Raw genomic sequence first — 16,520 nt, 5'->3', positions numbered from 1 at the left:
TATTAGTGATGGTGCTGACACAACAAACCCAATTATTCCAGCTGGAGATTATGATGGGGTGCACCCCACTTTTCCAGTGCTCTACAGGAAGCCCTGAAGTCCTACCACACCCTCCCCCAGGAAATAGCAGCAAAGTGACAAAATGAGCAGGGGAGGTGGGTCCTCCAGACCTGCCTAGAGAGGCCTCATGGAAATAGCCAATCAGAGTCAAGGAGGCTCAGCTAAAAGGAGCTGCAGGGCATTAGCAGGTCAATTCCTAGCTGAGACCAGAGGGGAAAGGAAGGGTTTGCTTTTTTTAGCCAAAGGAGTGTGAATGACAACTGGCTGGACTTGTTGAAGCTGGATTTGCCAACAGAGAGAGGACCTGAGCTAAGGGTGAAGGTAAAAGGGGCAAGGTAAGAAGAAGCCTTATTTGGCAGCCTGAACAAAGGGCTGAATTTAAGTGGTCCAGTGCTGGGGCTGAAGTCCCTAGTGAGGAGAAATAGACTTTAGTTATTGGACTCTTTATTATCCTGGAAGGGGTTCATTTAGACTTGCTGGAGGGCTGAGCTGCTGGAGACTGAGTGGTCTTCCCAGGGTAGCAGGCAGCCTGGAGGAGACTCCAGTGTGAAAAAAGGACAGCAGTATCACACCCAGCCTGTAGGAGGCACTCAAGAGGTGAGTTCACCCATTACAGAGACCTTCTGAGTCTATTGCTACTCCATACTTGCACCCCACAGATTTCTGCTTTTAGAAAACACAAGAACAAAACCTGCTTGCATAGCAGGGTTTGTAACACCCTGATCTCTTGTCTCCAACCACCAATGGCTCTGTCTACAGCAGAACTGATCAGTTCTACTGCAAAATAAGTCACAATTATGAGTGCGGGGGGAGAATAAGGTTATGGCGGGGGGGGGTTACAATGGGTCCAGTGAATTCCTGACTCTATGGCACAGTGGACAGCAGCCATGGAAGTGGAGTAGCTGTGTTCTCTCTCTCTCTCTCTCTCTCTCTCTCTCTCCATGTACTAGGAAGGAAGTCCCCCTGCACATGGCCTGTTCACTTGGGCTCTATGCTAGGAATAAGATATTCCCTGATGTGGATTGCATGTGTGTTTATTACATGGCTATAACAATACTGTAGCTATTACTATCTTTATTTGCTACAGCATCCCTCACCTACAGTGACCTCCAAGCCTTGTGAGGAAGGTGTCTTGACCATTCCACAACTCATTAATCCATACTTGATTTGGGGACGTGAGCTATTTCCCCAAAACCTTTTGCATCTATTAGTCTCATGCACAATAATCATCTTTTGATCCTGTTTTTATGTAGATGTAAAACATTTCAAAGTTTATTCTTATCAAACAAAACTGGTAACTTTATAATTTCATTTTGTATCTGCTTAGACCAAGATATTAACCACGTGATTGGGATTGCTTAATAATGTTTAGGAAATTGCCACTTATTCGTGTCTCTGGGTGTTTGCTATGATGTATAGATTATAAGTGAGTTAATGGAGTGTATAATCTTTACTTGACTGAAATAAGCAATCCCTGGCATTGGTAATACCTTATGCTATATTCTCCATGAGCATTAAAGTTCCATCTTCTAAAAGTAAAGAATATATCTGTTATATTAAATGCCATCTAAGCCTCACAATTTCATCCCTCCTTTTGTTTGGACCAGTTAATTTGATTAATTTGAATCTGTCTATTATTCTGTCTTTGCCATAAAGAGAGGCTGCAAATTTGTTTTCAATATGTATGGGGTTTAGTATGTTCCTTGGCTGTATTTTGGAACATTAATTGAGCTGTGTACTGTTATAATTCTAATACCTCATAAATTTTCAATTTAATGGCTCCCATTCGTGGTGGTGGTGGTGGTGGTGGTTGTTTGTGGTTTTTTTTGTACAGACAGTGGCATTTGTCTGTTTTCTAATGCCTTATTTTTCTTTTCCTTATTCCTAAATATCAAATTTTTTCCAACCCAGGCAAATTGCCATTCTTTAAACAGTGTGGTTGTGTGCTATGTAGAAAACAGTAGATCCTCTGGCTAAGTCATTGGACCATATAACCTGATACTTTGCAAAATTCTAATAGTGAATATATTAACTGTGTGTCTAAGACAGTATATAGGTGCCTAACTTTAGACAACCAAATATTTAAAGTGGAGTATAAGAAAATGGTATTATATGGAAACTTGAATATGTAACGCACCTTTTTTGGGAATTACTGAACTATGTAAAGCAAAATGAAATAGCATGAGCTAGATTGCGTCTGCAATAGTTAGCTGTGGGGAAAGCTAATTGGCTTAAAGGTCAGTACTACTAGCTTCCTACAGGTTTTATACTATTGTTAAAGTGAGTCACCAGATGGCTCTATTGCCCATTAGGTCTGTCTACACTTTGAGCTGTGGATGTGACTCACAGCTCAAAAAGACATAATCATGCTAGGATGCTAAACATAGAATTTAGCTGTGGTCACACGAGCTGCAGGACAGTCTAACGATCCTAAAATATGTATTGGAGCGACTAGCCCATGCCATTGCTAGCTTTCTACAATGCTACTCACAAGTACAAATACTATTGTATTTCTACAATGCTAGCTCTCAAGCTGGGAATCGTACCTACAGCTCCAAGCGCAGATGTAACCTTAGGCTAGGCCTCTGCTTGGAGCTAGGAGTGTGATTCCCAGGCAGCGTGGATGTACTCATGCTAGCTGTCATCCAGGCTAGCATGATAAAATGGCTAGTGTAGCCACAATAGCACAGACAGCAGCAGCATAGGATAGCTGTACCAAGTACATACCCATGGGATTCAGGTGGGCTTGTACTACTAGTTTTAGCACACTCATGCAGATGAGCACAAGCATGACTAGCTTATATGAGCTGGGAATCATACCTCTCGCTCAAAGTGTAGATATAGCCCTAGTCTACAAGTCTTTATTTTTAGCATGTGATCAGCATACAGCATAAAGAAATGCTGCTTTGTTACTCTTGTGTTTGTAGTTTCTTTGTAGTGCTCCTGTGGCAAGCAGCAAGTAAGATTGCCTTCTGTCTTCATCTCTCTAACTAGAGTGAATTCCTGAGGTAGAGATGATCCTTAGAACCAGCCATATATACCTGGGCCTGAAGACATCAGTCCTTAAATTCCAACTAGTCTCCTCAGTAACATTTGCTACTGCAAACACCTCATACCTGTCATCTGCTCTCTATGTTGGCTTTTGATAAAATAAAAAGTCTTTATCTTCATAGTGGTCCATGATGTAGGCCCAACAGACCTAAAAGGAGCCTATAGCCCCTGGAAGAAAACTGTTGGAAATAACTCTGAGGCACAATGGAACTTTTTATCACAAAGGTAAAGTTCATCTGTGCAAGAGACTGATTTCTTTCATCTGAAATGATGGAACAGCCCCATCTTCCCTAGGAATTAAGGAACATCACAAACCTCAGCACTTTCCATTGTAAGTGCAGGGTGCACTTCTTTGAACTTGGCTTCTTTAACGTAAGTGTGCACTCTGCTCTGGGTGTAATTCCCTACCAAAACAAAGCATTCCACTGCATATGTTTCTCCAACTGGGGAGAGGATGGAAGAATGAACAAACCACAGATATGATGCTTAATACACTACTGGAAAGTTTTCAGATATGAGGATTATAGAATAGGCATTGGTGTGTTGGCTGAGATTCCTGAAAAAGAATTACCTCATACCTCTGTTTAAGGACGTGTGTGTGTGTGTGTAGTGTAACTCAAACAAGATTTTGTTACTGATTGCAAGGCTCTGAAATCTGCTAATGCTCAGGGGATGGGTGACAATAAAAATATACCCATCACCAATACTTGAACTATTTGCAGACCTGATATGCATCCAGAAATACTGATTTCTGTGTAGACTCAATAGTATCAGCTTATGAGAGCTACTAGAGAAAACCCATGTTGTAAATGCCTGGATTTAAATATTCAAAAAAAGCTCAAATAAACAATAATACAATGTTAAACTCAATCAACTGGCAGGATTTTTTTTCCCCAATGGATTCTTCAGGACACATTTAATTTCTCGTGAAAGAGGCTAAGAGGAAGTGGCAGGCAGATGGAGTGTAGTGGATGACCAGTAAAAACCCACTGTTGTGAAAACAGAACATACTGCATGGCTATTCTAAAAGTGAGCAAACCCATATATCTTTTATTTAAGATAGTGTTTATTTGGGGGCAGTGGGGCTGGATGGCTCAGGTGCTTGGAGAATTATTCCAGAATAGTTCTACAAGCACTTTCTGATTGATGTTGAGTAACCTCTTTGGAATTATTTGATGGTCTCATTGCTTTTCCTAATAGATAGAAGTCCAATTTGAGTAGTCTCATGCCAAGCTCATCTAAGGCACATCTGGTAGGAAATCTTGAATATAGTAGTCTGATAAAGTTATTTTCCTTTGTTAATAAAAGGGTTGATTCCTAATCCCTTTCCACTCATACTAAATAAGGATTTATACTGTACCACATGTGGAAACTATGCAAGACTATAATGGAGACATAAGCTCTGCCTAAATAGAATAGACTATTTTAACCATCACAAGTGATGTACAGGGAGGGACACTGATTCAAGGACTACAATAGGCACCTTTCCTTTGATCAAGAAGGGAAGAAGTGGATGAAAATTGAAAGGTTAGAAATCTCCTTTTCAGGAAGACAAATAGCACTGGGCAGGAGGGATGCACTGAGAAAGAAATGTCTAAACTATTATCTCTATCCTGATAGTTCTTGTTGCATATCTCATTCAGATAATCAGCAGTAGCTTCAGTACCCAACTGTCTGGATTGCTAACACAGGGTTAAATGGAGAGGGCAGCATAATATAATAGGCTTGGCTAAGTTTTTCTGTTGACCTAGAGTTGCCACCTGTTCAGGTTTTGCCATCTGTCTTTTGAGGTAGCTGGCCCAGGAAATCTGTAAGCGTGCTCAGTACACACTGCCAGCTCTCCAGTGTTATGTGCTCCAGCTCATACCGGATGTCTTGGAGAGGTTTTGTACCTTAGAGATGGCAACCCTATTATTGACCCACCCTGTTAGCAGGTGTTGGAAACCTGCAATGAGATGCCAGTTGAAACCTGCTGATTCATTGTGACAACTCCACTTCACTAACCCATCCTAGATATGAGTTGGAGTGCATCCCCTGGTCACAGGATCTAGGGTGGAGGCTGAGTAGCCTTAAAGAAAGAAACCAAGCCTAGAGCTAACTCAGTCAGCTTCTGAAGAATGGTGTTGGGTGACAGGTGGTGATAACTTGTTAGTAAAGCTAAACTCCTAGAAGAGAATGTGTTTTGAATTTACACAGCATGTGCTAACTGTTCTGACCCTACTCCAGGGCAACTTGCTCACAAGGCCTACTAGATCTAGTACAGAATACAGGAGAACAGAGTGGTTTTGCATTTACAGTTAATCTCCTGCTGAATTCAATTAAAGAGAACTTGCAACAGCTACGGCATCAGTTTACAGTTCTCCACCACTTATCTGATGGCTATTAGCTAGTACCAGAAAGCAAACTAGTGTGGTAAGCTGCTTTTTAATCTTTGCTCTTTTTAAGACCTACAAAATGTTCAAGTCTAAGTCGGCAATCCACTTGATTGCTTCAGGTGATAGAGTGGATAACAGAAATACAGCTGGGACATGATTGTTTGTCACTGACAAAGTGTTCCATAGTTTAAAGTCTGTTTCTGCAGTCACAAAAAAGATGGTGTCTCAGTTCTCATTTATGGAGAAGGTAGGCACATCTGCCATATGATGTATAGATGCAATTCAAAGCGGACCATATTTTCATGGGAGTGAAAGATGAATGAGTTCTTTGAATCCTTGATGAGGTGAATGTTTGGGGTGGTGACATCCATCCACATTGCACTGCTAATCTTCGGAGTGAGGGGAACCCTGAATCTTGGATCTCTTATCCAGAAAACCTTTTGTGGCTTGCAGCATTTGAGTCAGGATCTCAATATATTAGTTAGGTCTTCATGTATTGGAAGATCCTTGTTCCCTCAAATATGATGGAACTCCCGAAGAACTAGATCTTAATGTCTGTAAAGTACATGATTTAAGAATAACAATTAAATCTTCTTCTGAAAAGAATCAGATAATTAAAAATAAGGTATAAAACTGTATGAAGAAATAACACCAGCATAATAAATTTTTCAAGCACTAACCTAAAATGATTAAAGTTGGACTGTTCATGAATGAGCTGGGTAAATTATATTAACTACAATGGGAATCACAACAAAGAATGTAAGTGGTCCCTGAGAGTCCAGACAGGCTTTACAAATAGATACACTGTTTGAGAAGAAAGAAATTCAGTTTGGCATATGGAGATTAAAAGATGAATTTGGTAATATGGAGTAAGAACAGACTTTTTAAATTTAAAGGGACCTTGAACTCAATTCTACAATGATGTGGAGGAAGTACACAGGGGCTACGTGGCTATGAAGCTTGGACCATGTGAATATCTCATGTGCAGAGGTTTCATTTAATTTGTAAATATTTCATCCTTCTCAGTACTTCCAGTGTACCTGTGAGACTGGAGACTTTTAGGACTCAGAGTAACTGATAGCTGTAATCCCCCACTTGATCGACCTTTTCCCAGGAATTTCAATGGGAATTTTAGTCACCTGTAGATTTCATATTAGGATGCTCAAAACATTTCACCATCTGAAGTTGAAATCTCAGACATTCTTCAATCAGAGAGCAATAGGGCCAGAGAATCCTGAGTACAACAGGGTAATGAAACTGGATCACAGACCGGGGAATTCAAGTTGTTTTGAAAAGTTATCCTAGGAAGCTAAGTTTACAGTATGTCCATTATGGAAAAGTGGGAACACTTAACTTTTAAAACCAAATATTATGAAGCCCTGAAATGGGGAAGGGAGAGCTGATTTTTCTCCAGTTCCCAGCCATTAAAAAGGGAATTGTCTCCTGTTTTACTTGACATATCCATCAAAGGCATGAGGCAACATTTGAAGATCAGTGAGAGACATCTGGCATTGATGCAGGTGCAGTGTCATTACTCACATGGTTGGCTCCATACAGAGACTCATCCTCTTCAGCATGACAGAGGGTTGCAGAAATGTGCCAATGGTGAGCAATGGAACTACAAAATATACTGTTGAGTTTTAAGAGCTGTATAGTAGAGTACTATTTTTTTTTTTTTTAAATTTTAGCCAACTTCAACTATTTCCATCTGCTCCATACCACCTTGTTCAAAATTTAGGCATTTCCCTTCCCAAATCTTCCTTTTTTGGAAGGACTAAACAAGAAAGTTGCAAGACTGAAACATCACTTTTAAGCTTATTTCCTCTCCCTAACATACATTTTAATCCCCTTTATAGATCAAGGTAATTGGCAGCATATGTTGCAAGAAAAGTGAGACAATGAAGCCAATAGTCCCCCAGAACAATAAAAAAATTAAATGACATTGGCTTCAATACCAATGCCAGAGAGGATTAGAAAAACAGGTATTATTAACAGTACATACTATCATCCATCCATTGCCTATTTAGTAAGGCAGGGACCTTACTAAACTGTTGGTCAGGACCCCAAAGTGGGTTATGATCTTGTTTTAGTGGGGTTGCCAAGGCTCATGTTAGACTTGTGTGGCTCGGGTTTGGCTTCAGCCCTGGGCGTAAGCTGAAGCCCAAGGGTTTCAGGCTTCAGTTTCAGTCCTGGAGAGCTGGGCTCAGGTTACAGACCCCCTGCCCGGGGCTGAAGCCCTTGGGCTTTGGCCTCCCCACCCAGGGCAGTGAGGCTTGGGCGGGCTCAAGCTTTGGTCCCCCATTCTGGGGTCATGTAGTAATTTTTATTGTCAGATGGGGGTCGCAGTGCAATTAAGTTTGAGAACAGCTGTGGTAAGGTAGTTAAGCAGCTATGTGACATATTGGATTGTCATCTTTGTCGGCCTTGTCTATATTTAAGGCCCAACTCTGTCCCTCCTTACTCATGTTGAATAGCACCCTAGTCTATGAGTAGTGACAGATTACTGACTAGATTTATGTTGAGGGGCTCTGAGATGCATTGTGCATCAGAAAGGATTATGGCTGAATGAGCAAGTGCTTCTTACTTTAAGGCTGCAGTCATATGCAACTCAAACAGAGCCTCACCTGGTGTAAATCATTATAAGCTCCATAGACTTCATCTGAAGATCTAGCCAAGTCTCTAGCCCTTTATGGATATGAAAACTTCAAATTGTGAACCAAGTGTAAATTGAGTGGTGTCTGCCTGAATTTCCACAGATCCTGAAATAATACCCCTGAGAAGTATGAATTGCCCCTTTTCATTTTAATAGGGTATTAATTCAGGTGCCCAGTGATTTCAGAGTTGCTATTGTTAACCATTTCACTGCTATCAAACCATCTCAGGAAGAAGAGGGATGCTTCTAGTGGTCTTGATCAACAGCCCAATAGACAATGTAAAGTTTCCCATTTGATTTTCCTGGACTTTGGATCAGGCTGAGTGTGAAGATCATAACAAGGTTTTGTAAGCGGCATCTCATTTTGACTCCAGTAAGAGGTGCTGCTTGAGAAGTGGCATGACCTGATTTTAATCTCACACTCCCCGCTTCAAAAAAGCCTCACTTCCCACTTCAAAAAAGCCTGACCGGTGCAGTTAACATGCAAGCTGTGGCTTCTTCAACATATTTTGCTACAAGATCTCTTTAATTAGAACTGATCAAAAAATGGAATTTCTGTCCCACAGGAAATTCTAAGACATTGAAACTTTGGTTTAATCTTGAAATAAGACAAAGATGAAATCTCTATTGTTTTTCATAATATGAAATATTCCAGAAATACTATAGGAGTCAGAAGATTGGATAAGGTCAATTTAATATTATGTGTGTAATATAGTCAAATGTATATTTGTATATTATAACAAATCTAAACATTTCAATTTCCCATAAGAGTCTATTCTCACATGAAACCCTTTGCTTAAATTAAAACTGCATTTTCCAACAGGATATCCTATCTTCCAACAAGAAAACTGTTCCATCAGAAAAATTTCAACATGCTAGACTCTAATCAGTCTGTATACAATGCACTCATTTTAGCAGTAATATGATGTATTACTGGGTTGTTGACAAATTATCTTTTTTCTACATTTAGATGCCTCAACTGCTATATTTCAGTTTATTTTCTCTAGCCCATGATGTGCTGAAAAGGACCTGGAGCTCTTCAAACAAATATTAAATCCAGTTTCAACTTTTTGTATCCCAGAGAAGTCTGGGGTTTGTATTTGCTATACTCTTAATTTTTCCATTTGAAACTTGCAGCTACTGGATAGGATTAAATAGAAAATACTTTACTTTTGTTTATCAATTCATGTGTTCACTTTTTAGGGAAAACTATATTAAATGCTAGTTTATCTAAATCTTTGTCCCAAAAGACTGACTAGAATTGAACCCCCATTTTCACAATATAAAGTACCACAGAAAAACAAGGTTGACATGGAGAAGCATTAATAGATATACCAGCAATCAGCCCTAGCTTCATTTAAGGACATTGTACATATGCAAAGCAATATTCAAGATATTAATGCTAATAATTGGAGCCATGGGAATGCTAAAATACTGTTTCTTTTAGATTAAAAGTACTTTGTGCTGGTTTTGGGTACTAAGTCAATAATTACTTGCAGCTATGATGACACTGTTTTACCAGTCCCTGGTACTTAAGAGCACTAAGAGCCAGATTTTTCAAAAGAGCTTAGTACCCATTTGAGCACCATAATAAGTGACCTGATTTTCAAGAGCTCAGCACTTGGGTTTATGCTTTATAGGAAATCTACTCCTTAAACACGTGATTAATTTTAATTCTGCTCATAATCCTATTGATTTCAGTGGGATTACTCAGATGTTTAAAGTGTGTTGCTGGGTGGAGGCCTACTTAGCCAAAGTCAAGTTTGTTTTAAGATTAGCTATGGCTAGAAAATTTGGATCCAGATATTGAATGCCTCAAACTTAAAGGTTTCAGAGGGGTAGCAGTGTTAATCTGTATCAGCAAAAACGAGGAGTACTTGTGGCACCTTAGACTAACAAATGTATTTGGGCATAAGCTTTCATGGACTATAACCCACTTCATCAGATGGGTTATAGCCCATGAAAGCTTATGCCCAAATAAATGGGTTAGTCCTCTAAGGTGCCACAAGGATTTCTCAAACTTAAAGGGCTTTTAAATTTAGAATTGTGGTTTTGGCCCATTATATAGAAAAGACATTTGCTTAATTGGAATGGGATCCTAGTTCAGATTTTGAATACATCCAAAAATTGTCAATAGTGCATTTAAATTCGAGTTCCCTTAGTTCATCTCTATTGTATGAAATCTAAAACAGTACTGTTTCCTTCATACTTGCTGTCAAAACATAATATAATAATTAGCAACACATGCTGTACTATTCCATTTATCATAAAGATAAGATGACACTATTTTTCATTCAGGGTCCAAAGGATATTTTTTTAACCTTTCTGAAAATGTATTTAATGCAGGCATACACCAAATTCAGCTCAGGCTATCATCATCCAGGTCATCACCTCAATTAGGGTTACCATATTTGAATAGTCAAAAAAGAGGACACTCCACAGGGGGGAGGAGAGAGGTATATGCTTGCACCCCCAACCCCTTCCCCAAATTCCTGCCCCCCGCCTCCTCCCCAAGCACACCACGTTCCCCCTCTCTCCCAGCCACGCGAAACAGCTGTTTTGCGGTGCAAGCGCTGGGAGTTAGGGGGGGAAGCAGGCACTCTCTCGAGTGATCAACTTTCACTCTTTCTTGAACGATCAAATCTTCTTTGGGGAAAAATAATAATGGCAAAATCCCAGACTTTTTAGATATTTAAAAATTCCTCCCAGGCGGCGATTTAAGAACCAAAAAGCCAGACATGCCCGGGAAAATACAGACGTATGGTAACCCTACCTCAGTTATATGTGGGTAGAGGACACCCCAAAATATCTGCCACTGAACTGTCTGTGGATGTGTACTACCAGCAGCAAAACTGGGGGGGAAAAACAGGTTTCGCAGAATATATATATGGGCCCCATCCTGCTGTCATTGATTTAACAGAGACTGTGATCTGACAATATCCTTTTCCTCCTCATCATTTTCTTAGACCATGGGCCAGAGAGGAGTCTTTAATCACTCTGGTGATTGTTAATTACATGGATAGTTCCAGTGGAGTAAGGGACTATTCATCGTGAGTAAGAATATTGGAATCTAGCCCTTATTCATTTATTTGGTAAATACATAGGATTTTACAGTCTTTTTTTTTTTTATTTGTGGGTTGTTGGATTTTTTGTTTTGTTACCAAGAACTATTTTCACAATGAAAATGGTGACATTTCTTTATGAAGATAGTAAATTCTGCCAAGAGCAGGTTTAGATAAACTATTTATTGGGAGATTTTTTTTCATTATGTACTTATTTGTATTGCAGTAAAGCCTAGCGGTCCCAGCCCTACTGTACACACAGGTACACACAATAATAACAAAATGAGTTCCTGCCCCAAAGAGCTTACACTATATATAAAATCCTTGTTGTCTGACAGAAATAGGAAAATTTTAATCTTGAACTAAATGTGTCCTTTCAGGCATATTTATTAAACAATATTTCTGGGGAAAGCTATGACACTTGGTCACCTGCATGGTGATACAGCAAACAGAAATACCTGGATGACCAACTGGTATGCCTATATTTCAAAGTGCTTAGATCTCCCTGGGGTTAACCAGCACACTTTGAAATCCAATTTGTCTCCATTTCACAAAGCTTTGTGGCATCATGTTTTGTTTTTGTATTTTTTTTTCTTTGACCTCAAACCTACCATAAAACCACAACTACAAGGAGCATAGTCTTATTTACTTTGGCAAAACAGCCATATGGCATTTAGAGGTTCATTCTAAAGCACAGAATTTAGTCTTTGTGGTATTTAGGTTTCAGTAGGCCAAGAGGCTCTAAAGTCAGGAGAGTTTAGTTGTGATCTAGGCCTGACCTCCGTAAATCCCACCACAGTGAATAGCCTGATGCAGACACTTAAACTCCTTTATTTTCCCAAGAAATTCAAGACCATGTCTAGTTCTATATTCTTTCCTTACACTAGAAAGCTACAGATACTTATTATAGCAGTTATGTCCTTATCTTTCCAGGGCACTGACCCTTCTGACTGCTTGTACATGTAGGAGCTTTTTCTAAGGGATATGCATAGGCTACCAACTGGCATGAACTGCCCCAGACAGTTTCTCTGAAGTCATTTATCAAAAAAACATGAGATGGCAGAGATACTATTCCTCAGGGATATAATGATCCTGGCAAGGGTTGTAAATGTATAGCAGCCCTAGTTATGAAATCTGAAGTGAATTGCTAAATTGGCATATTCAAATTATAATGATAATGGTTTTATATCTTTTCTCACTTACGTTTTTTGCCATGAGAATGGATAAATTACATGCAGCGCTTCAGTTCTAATTAGAGATGGGTCAAAGCTTAAGCTCCTGATCCAAACACTCCCAAATGTTGGGAAAGTTCAAGATCAAACCTTACAGCTGATTTGTTTTCATTTTAGCTTTGCTCATTAGAATGACTGAATTCATGTTGGTCTCCAAAATCCAGCATCAGTAATAGTGTAATGTATTGCTTTTATATTTCAATAGTCTAAACATTGACTGGCTAGCTAAATAGTCTTCCCTATATTACAGCTTGACTAGTTTTCCCAGCTTAGTCACTGCCAATCAAAACACAGTATATTGGACAAGAATGAGCAATACATAACCATTATGTCCCATCAAGTGTAGTAAAGTGCTCACAGTCAATTCCTGGTCTAAACTCCAGAGAACTTCTATAGTATCTCAGATGCCAGGGTGGTAACCACTGGTAATTGTTCGTGTGTTAATTGTGACTACTCTATATTAAGCAATAGACTAGATAGGTTTCAGAGTAGCAGCTGTTAGTCTATATTTGCAAAAAGAAAAAGAGTACTTGTGGCACCTTAGAGACTAACAAATTTATTTGAGCATAAGCTTTCATGAGCTACAGCTTACTTTATCGGATGCATTTGATGAAGGGAGCTGTAGCTCACAAAAGCTTATGCTTAAATAAATTTGTTAGTCTCTAAGGTGCCACAAGTACTCCTTTTCTTTTTAATAGATTTGATGACTTTTTAAGAATTTCATATAACATAGTATGAGTTTTGGAATAAAGAGGATATGAAAATGGTCTAAACCTCCTGTTTTTGAAATACCATATTCTCTGGGGCCAGAAATGTAATTCCTTGCAGGGCTTTCCCTGTCCTCCACTACAATGAGGCAGATCAGCTAAGTACCATACCATTTATTGTGTGTGTGTCTTTCATATTATCCTTTAAACAACAAAGTTCTTTCTCCTCTGCATGAAGACCAAAGATCCCACAGAACTTTTCATAAAATTAGATATTTGTCCCGCATCTTTGGGGGGCAAAACCCTCCGTTCCCAAATCCTTGTTCAGTGAGAGGTTAATTATCTCTCTAATCAATCTAAGACTTGTAACATAACTATCATCTTGGTATGTAAGTGCTAATTGGTTGCCAGTACCACATATGGCAGACTATGTATAAAGGAACAAATCCTGACTTTGTTTTTACTCCTATTGACTTCTTTGGTGGTTTGCCCAAGTACAAACTAAGAAAGCACTTATACACATCCTGTAAAAAGCTACACAACCAGAGCTTTGTATCCCCCAAAGCCCTTTTACCGCATGGGGACTTCAGGTGGTCTCAGGGGTCTGCCTCTGCTGTAGTATCAGGGCCTTTGTTTGTAAAGTCCTTTGAAGCCAGTCCACCGCTTGTTCAGGGAAAGCCCCTGGTGTGCCAGACCAGTTTGTTTACCTGCCGCGTCCGCAGATTCAGCCAATCGCAATTCCCACTGGCCGCGGTTTGCCGCTCCAGGCCAATGGGGGCTGCGGGAAGCGGCGCGGCCCAAGGGACATGCTGGCCGCTCTTCCCACAGCCCCCATTGGCCTGGAGCTGTGAACCACAATCGCCTGAACCTGCAGACTCAGCAGGTAAACCAGTCCAGGGGGCCAACAAACAAACAAGCCAGGGGCTTTCCCTGAATGAGCAGCGGACCGGCTTTGAGAACCAGCCTATTAGGATGAAAGGTGCTATATTGTATGCTTTCTCTGCTCTTCACATGCATCTTCCATTGAGATCAACAGAAGTTCAGCACATATAGACTACTCAAACACTCCCTGCTGTGGTACCTTGCCTAGAAATGTCTCCAACGCAAACTTGCATTTAAAAAAAAATATATATAACCAGATCCTGAAGTTCATGCTCAGGCAAAGCTCTCCTTGGACCAGCTCCTGAAAGTCTTACTTTTTACCCAGACCAAACTCTCACTAACTTCATTGCCAATTTGGGGGTTTGATGGAGGGGGGCAATGCCCCCTTTTTTCCCCCACCGAAAGGGAGACTGCCAAGGAATGACTGAATCCACACTGTCAGGAGATTTTGGTTTCTATGGAGGAATAAACTGGCCAAGGAATAGAGCTGGTCCAAACATTTCCAATGGAACAGTTTTGCATAAGAAAATGCTGTTTCATCACAAGTAAAAGGTTTTTGTGGAAACGTCATTTTGGAGGGAATTTTTGAGGCAACACTTTGAAACAATTCTAAATTAAAATAAAGTACTTTCTTTGTTTCTTGGTCCATTACATTCCTATGTTTTTTGAATTGACAATTATTTCAAATTTTTTAACTTAACTAATTTGTACATTATTTTTGATATTATTTAAACAAAATGCTTCTATTAGGTCATCCAGAGGTTTCTGAAACAAAATATTTTGGCTTTTTTGTTCTGAGAAATAGTTTGAGATTTTGACTTTTTATTCTGATTCAGGGTGAAATCAATGTTGGAATTTCCTGTGGGATGGAAATTCCATTTCCTAACCAGCTCTACTAAATATGCCCTTAAATATTCAAGAGTTTACTGTTCACATCCTGTGGCTTTCTGTGGAGCTGGTCAGCTTGGAGCAGCTTTTGTCCTGACACTTTTCTGCCCCTCAGCACAAGAAGTAGTTCTGAATATTTGTTGACAGATTTATTTTCTCTCACCCCTTCTCTGCTCCTATTCATTGTAATTTTTCCTCTTCAGCTCTACCTCCATCACATTCATCTCTCTCATTCAGTCCTCAGTCACAGTGGCCCTGTGCCCATTTCTCTGCAGTGAGGAACGACCATGTCCACAATGAGAAACTTTCCTTTTTTTTTTTTTTTTTTTGCTCAGTGAGCTCAGCACATGGGCATATTTTTTTTTCTATCCTAATCTTGGACTCATTCATTCTCATCCTGCCTCTCCCCCATACATGACTCCACTTGTAAATGGAGGACAGAACCTATAATATTTAAGAGATCATAGATGCCTAGCGTGTGCTCTGGTGCCAGAGGTCTAAAATCTGACAAACAGCTTGTTTCAGCTCTGGTTATAAGGAGCAAGGTTTGACTTGGAGCTGTTGTAAACACAAGGAGTTCCTCTCTCTTCCCCCTCCACCCCCCCACCATGTGATGTAAGTTTATTCAAGCTTACCCAGTCTACACTAATGTAAAATCCAGACATCATACTGAGACTACAGTAAAATCATATTCACTGAATGACCAGAACTGAGTTCTTAAGATGCTAAATTCACATACTGAAAATCAAGTTACAATCCGTTTCAAACCAAGGTGTGGCTCATCTTAGCCATGTAATATTTTCTCCCTTCTTATTAGGGCTCCTAGCTATTTAAGAATGAGATGTGGAAACCTCATTAACCAGTGCATAATAGCTCTTAGGGTGTCCTCTAATGGAGTTTCATTATGTAATACAGAAATAAGCAATACTGTATTCCATTACTATGACCAAGTTCAAGAATCAATCAAAACAAATGTTTCCTCTGCAAACTTTAATCAATACAAATACATATCCTGGGTTCTTACACAATGGAAAAAAGCCAAGGTTTCTATGAGCTTAAGCTAAAGCAGTCTGGCTGCACTGAAATGTATCTAATCAGAGGAAAAATGTTTAAAAATTCCCTGTGCTTAAAAAATGTATTGAAGTTAAATATAATATATGGATACCTTTTCTCCCTAAAGCTATTGAATTATGTTGAACTAGCCCAGGGCTGTAAATCGGAACAATATTTTTATACCAAATGTGTTTTTCATCAGCACTGAAAATGGTTGCAGATTGTCTTTTTTGATTCTCTAATAATAATTTTAATCTTTCAAACTGTGCAGTAGCTACGTAATATGAGGATAACAGTGGTAGCCAATACTGATGACTACCCAAAATGGAATCGTCTACCTCTCCAATTAGTTTATATCCATTAGAGAGGAACATTCTGCCAAATCAGGTGGGCGGTGCAGGGGGGGAATCAAATACAGTCAAGACTGCTTTTGGTAAACTTAGATGTGGTGAAACTCCACTTTTATTAAAGTAGAATGAAAACCCAAATCACTTGACTGCACTCCAGTGCAAATTGCAATTGCAGTTATTAGCATTGATTGAATAATATTAGTTGAA

General features: G+C 39.5%; 1 long non-coding RNA gene across 1 annotated transcript in view; it reads left to right on the top strand.

The window, feature by feature from the left end:
• Positions 1 to 274: 274 nt before the first annotated feature.
• LOC119861662 overlaps positions 275 to 16,520 on the top strand; it is a 52,711-nt gene continuing 36,465 nt past the window's right edge. Inside the window, exon 1 of the long non-coding RNA XR_005294977.2 lies at positions 275 to 395. This is a non-coding gene — a long non-coding RNA (uncharacterized LOC119861662). The remainder of the gene's footprint in view (positions 396 to 16,520) is intronic.

The sequence above is a fragment of the Dermochelys coriacea genome, chromosome 9 (genome assembly GCF_009764565.3).
Source record: "Dermochelys coriacea isolate rDerCor1 chromosome 9, rDerCor1.pri.v4, whole genome shotgun sequence".
In the NCBI taxonomy this organism is placed as follows: domain Eukaryota; kingdom Metazoa; phylum Chordata; order Testudines; family Dermochelyidae; genus Dermochelys; species Dermochelys coriacea.
This window is presented reverse-complemented; position numbering and strand designations above follow the sequence as displayed.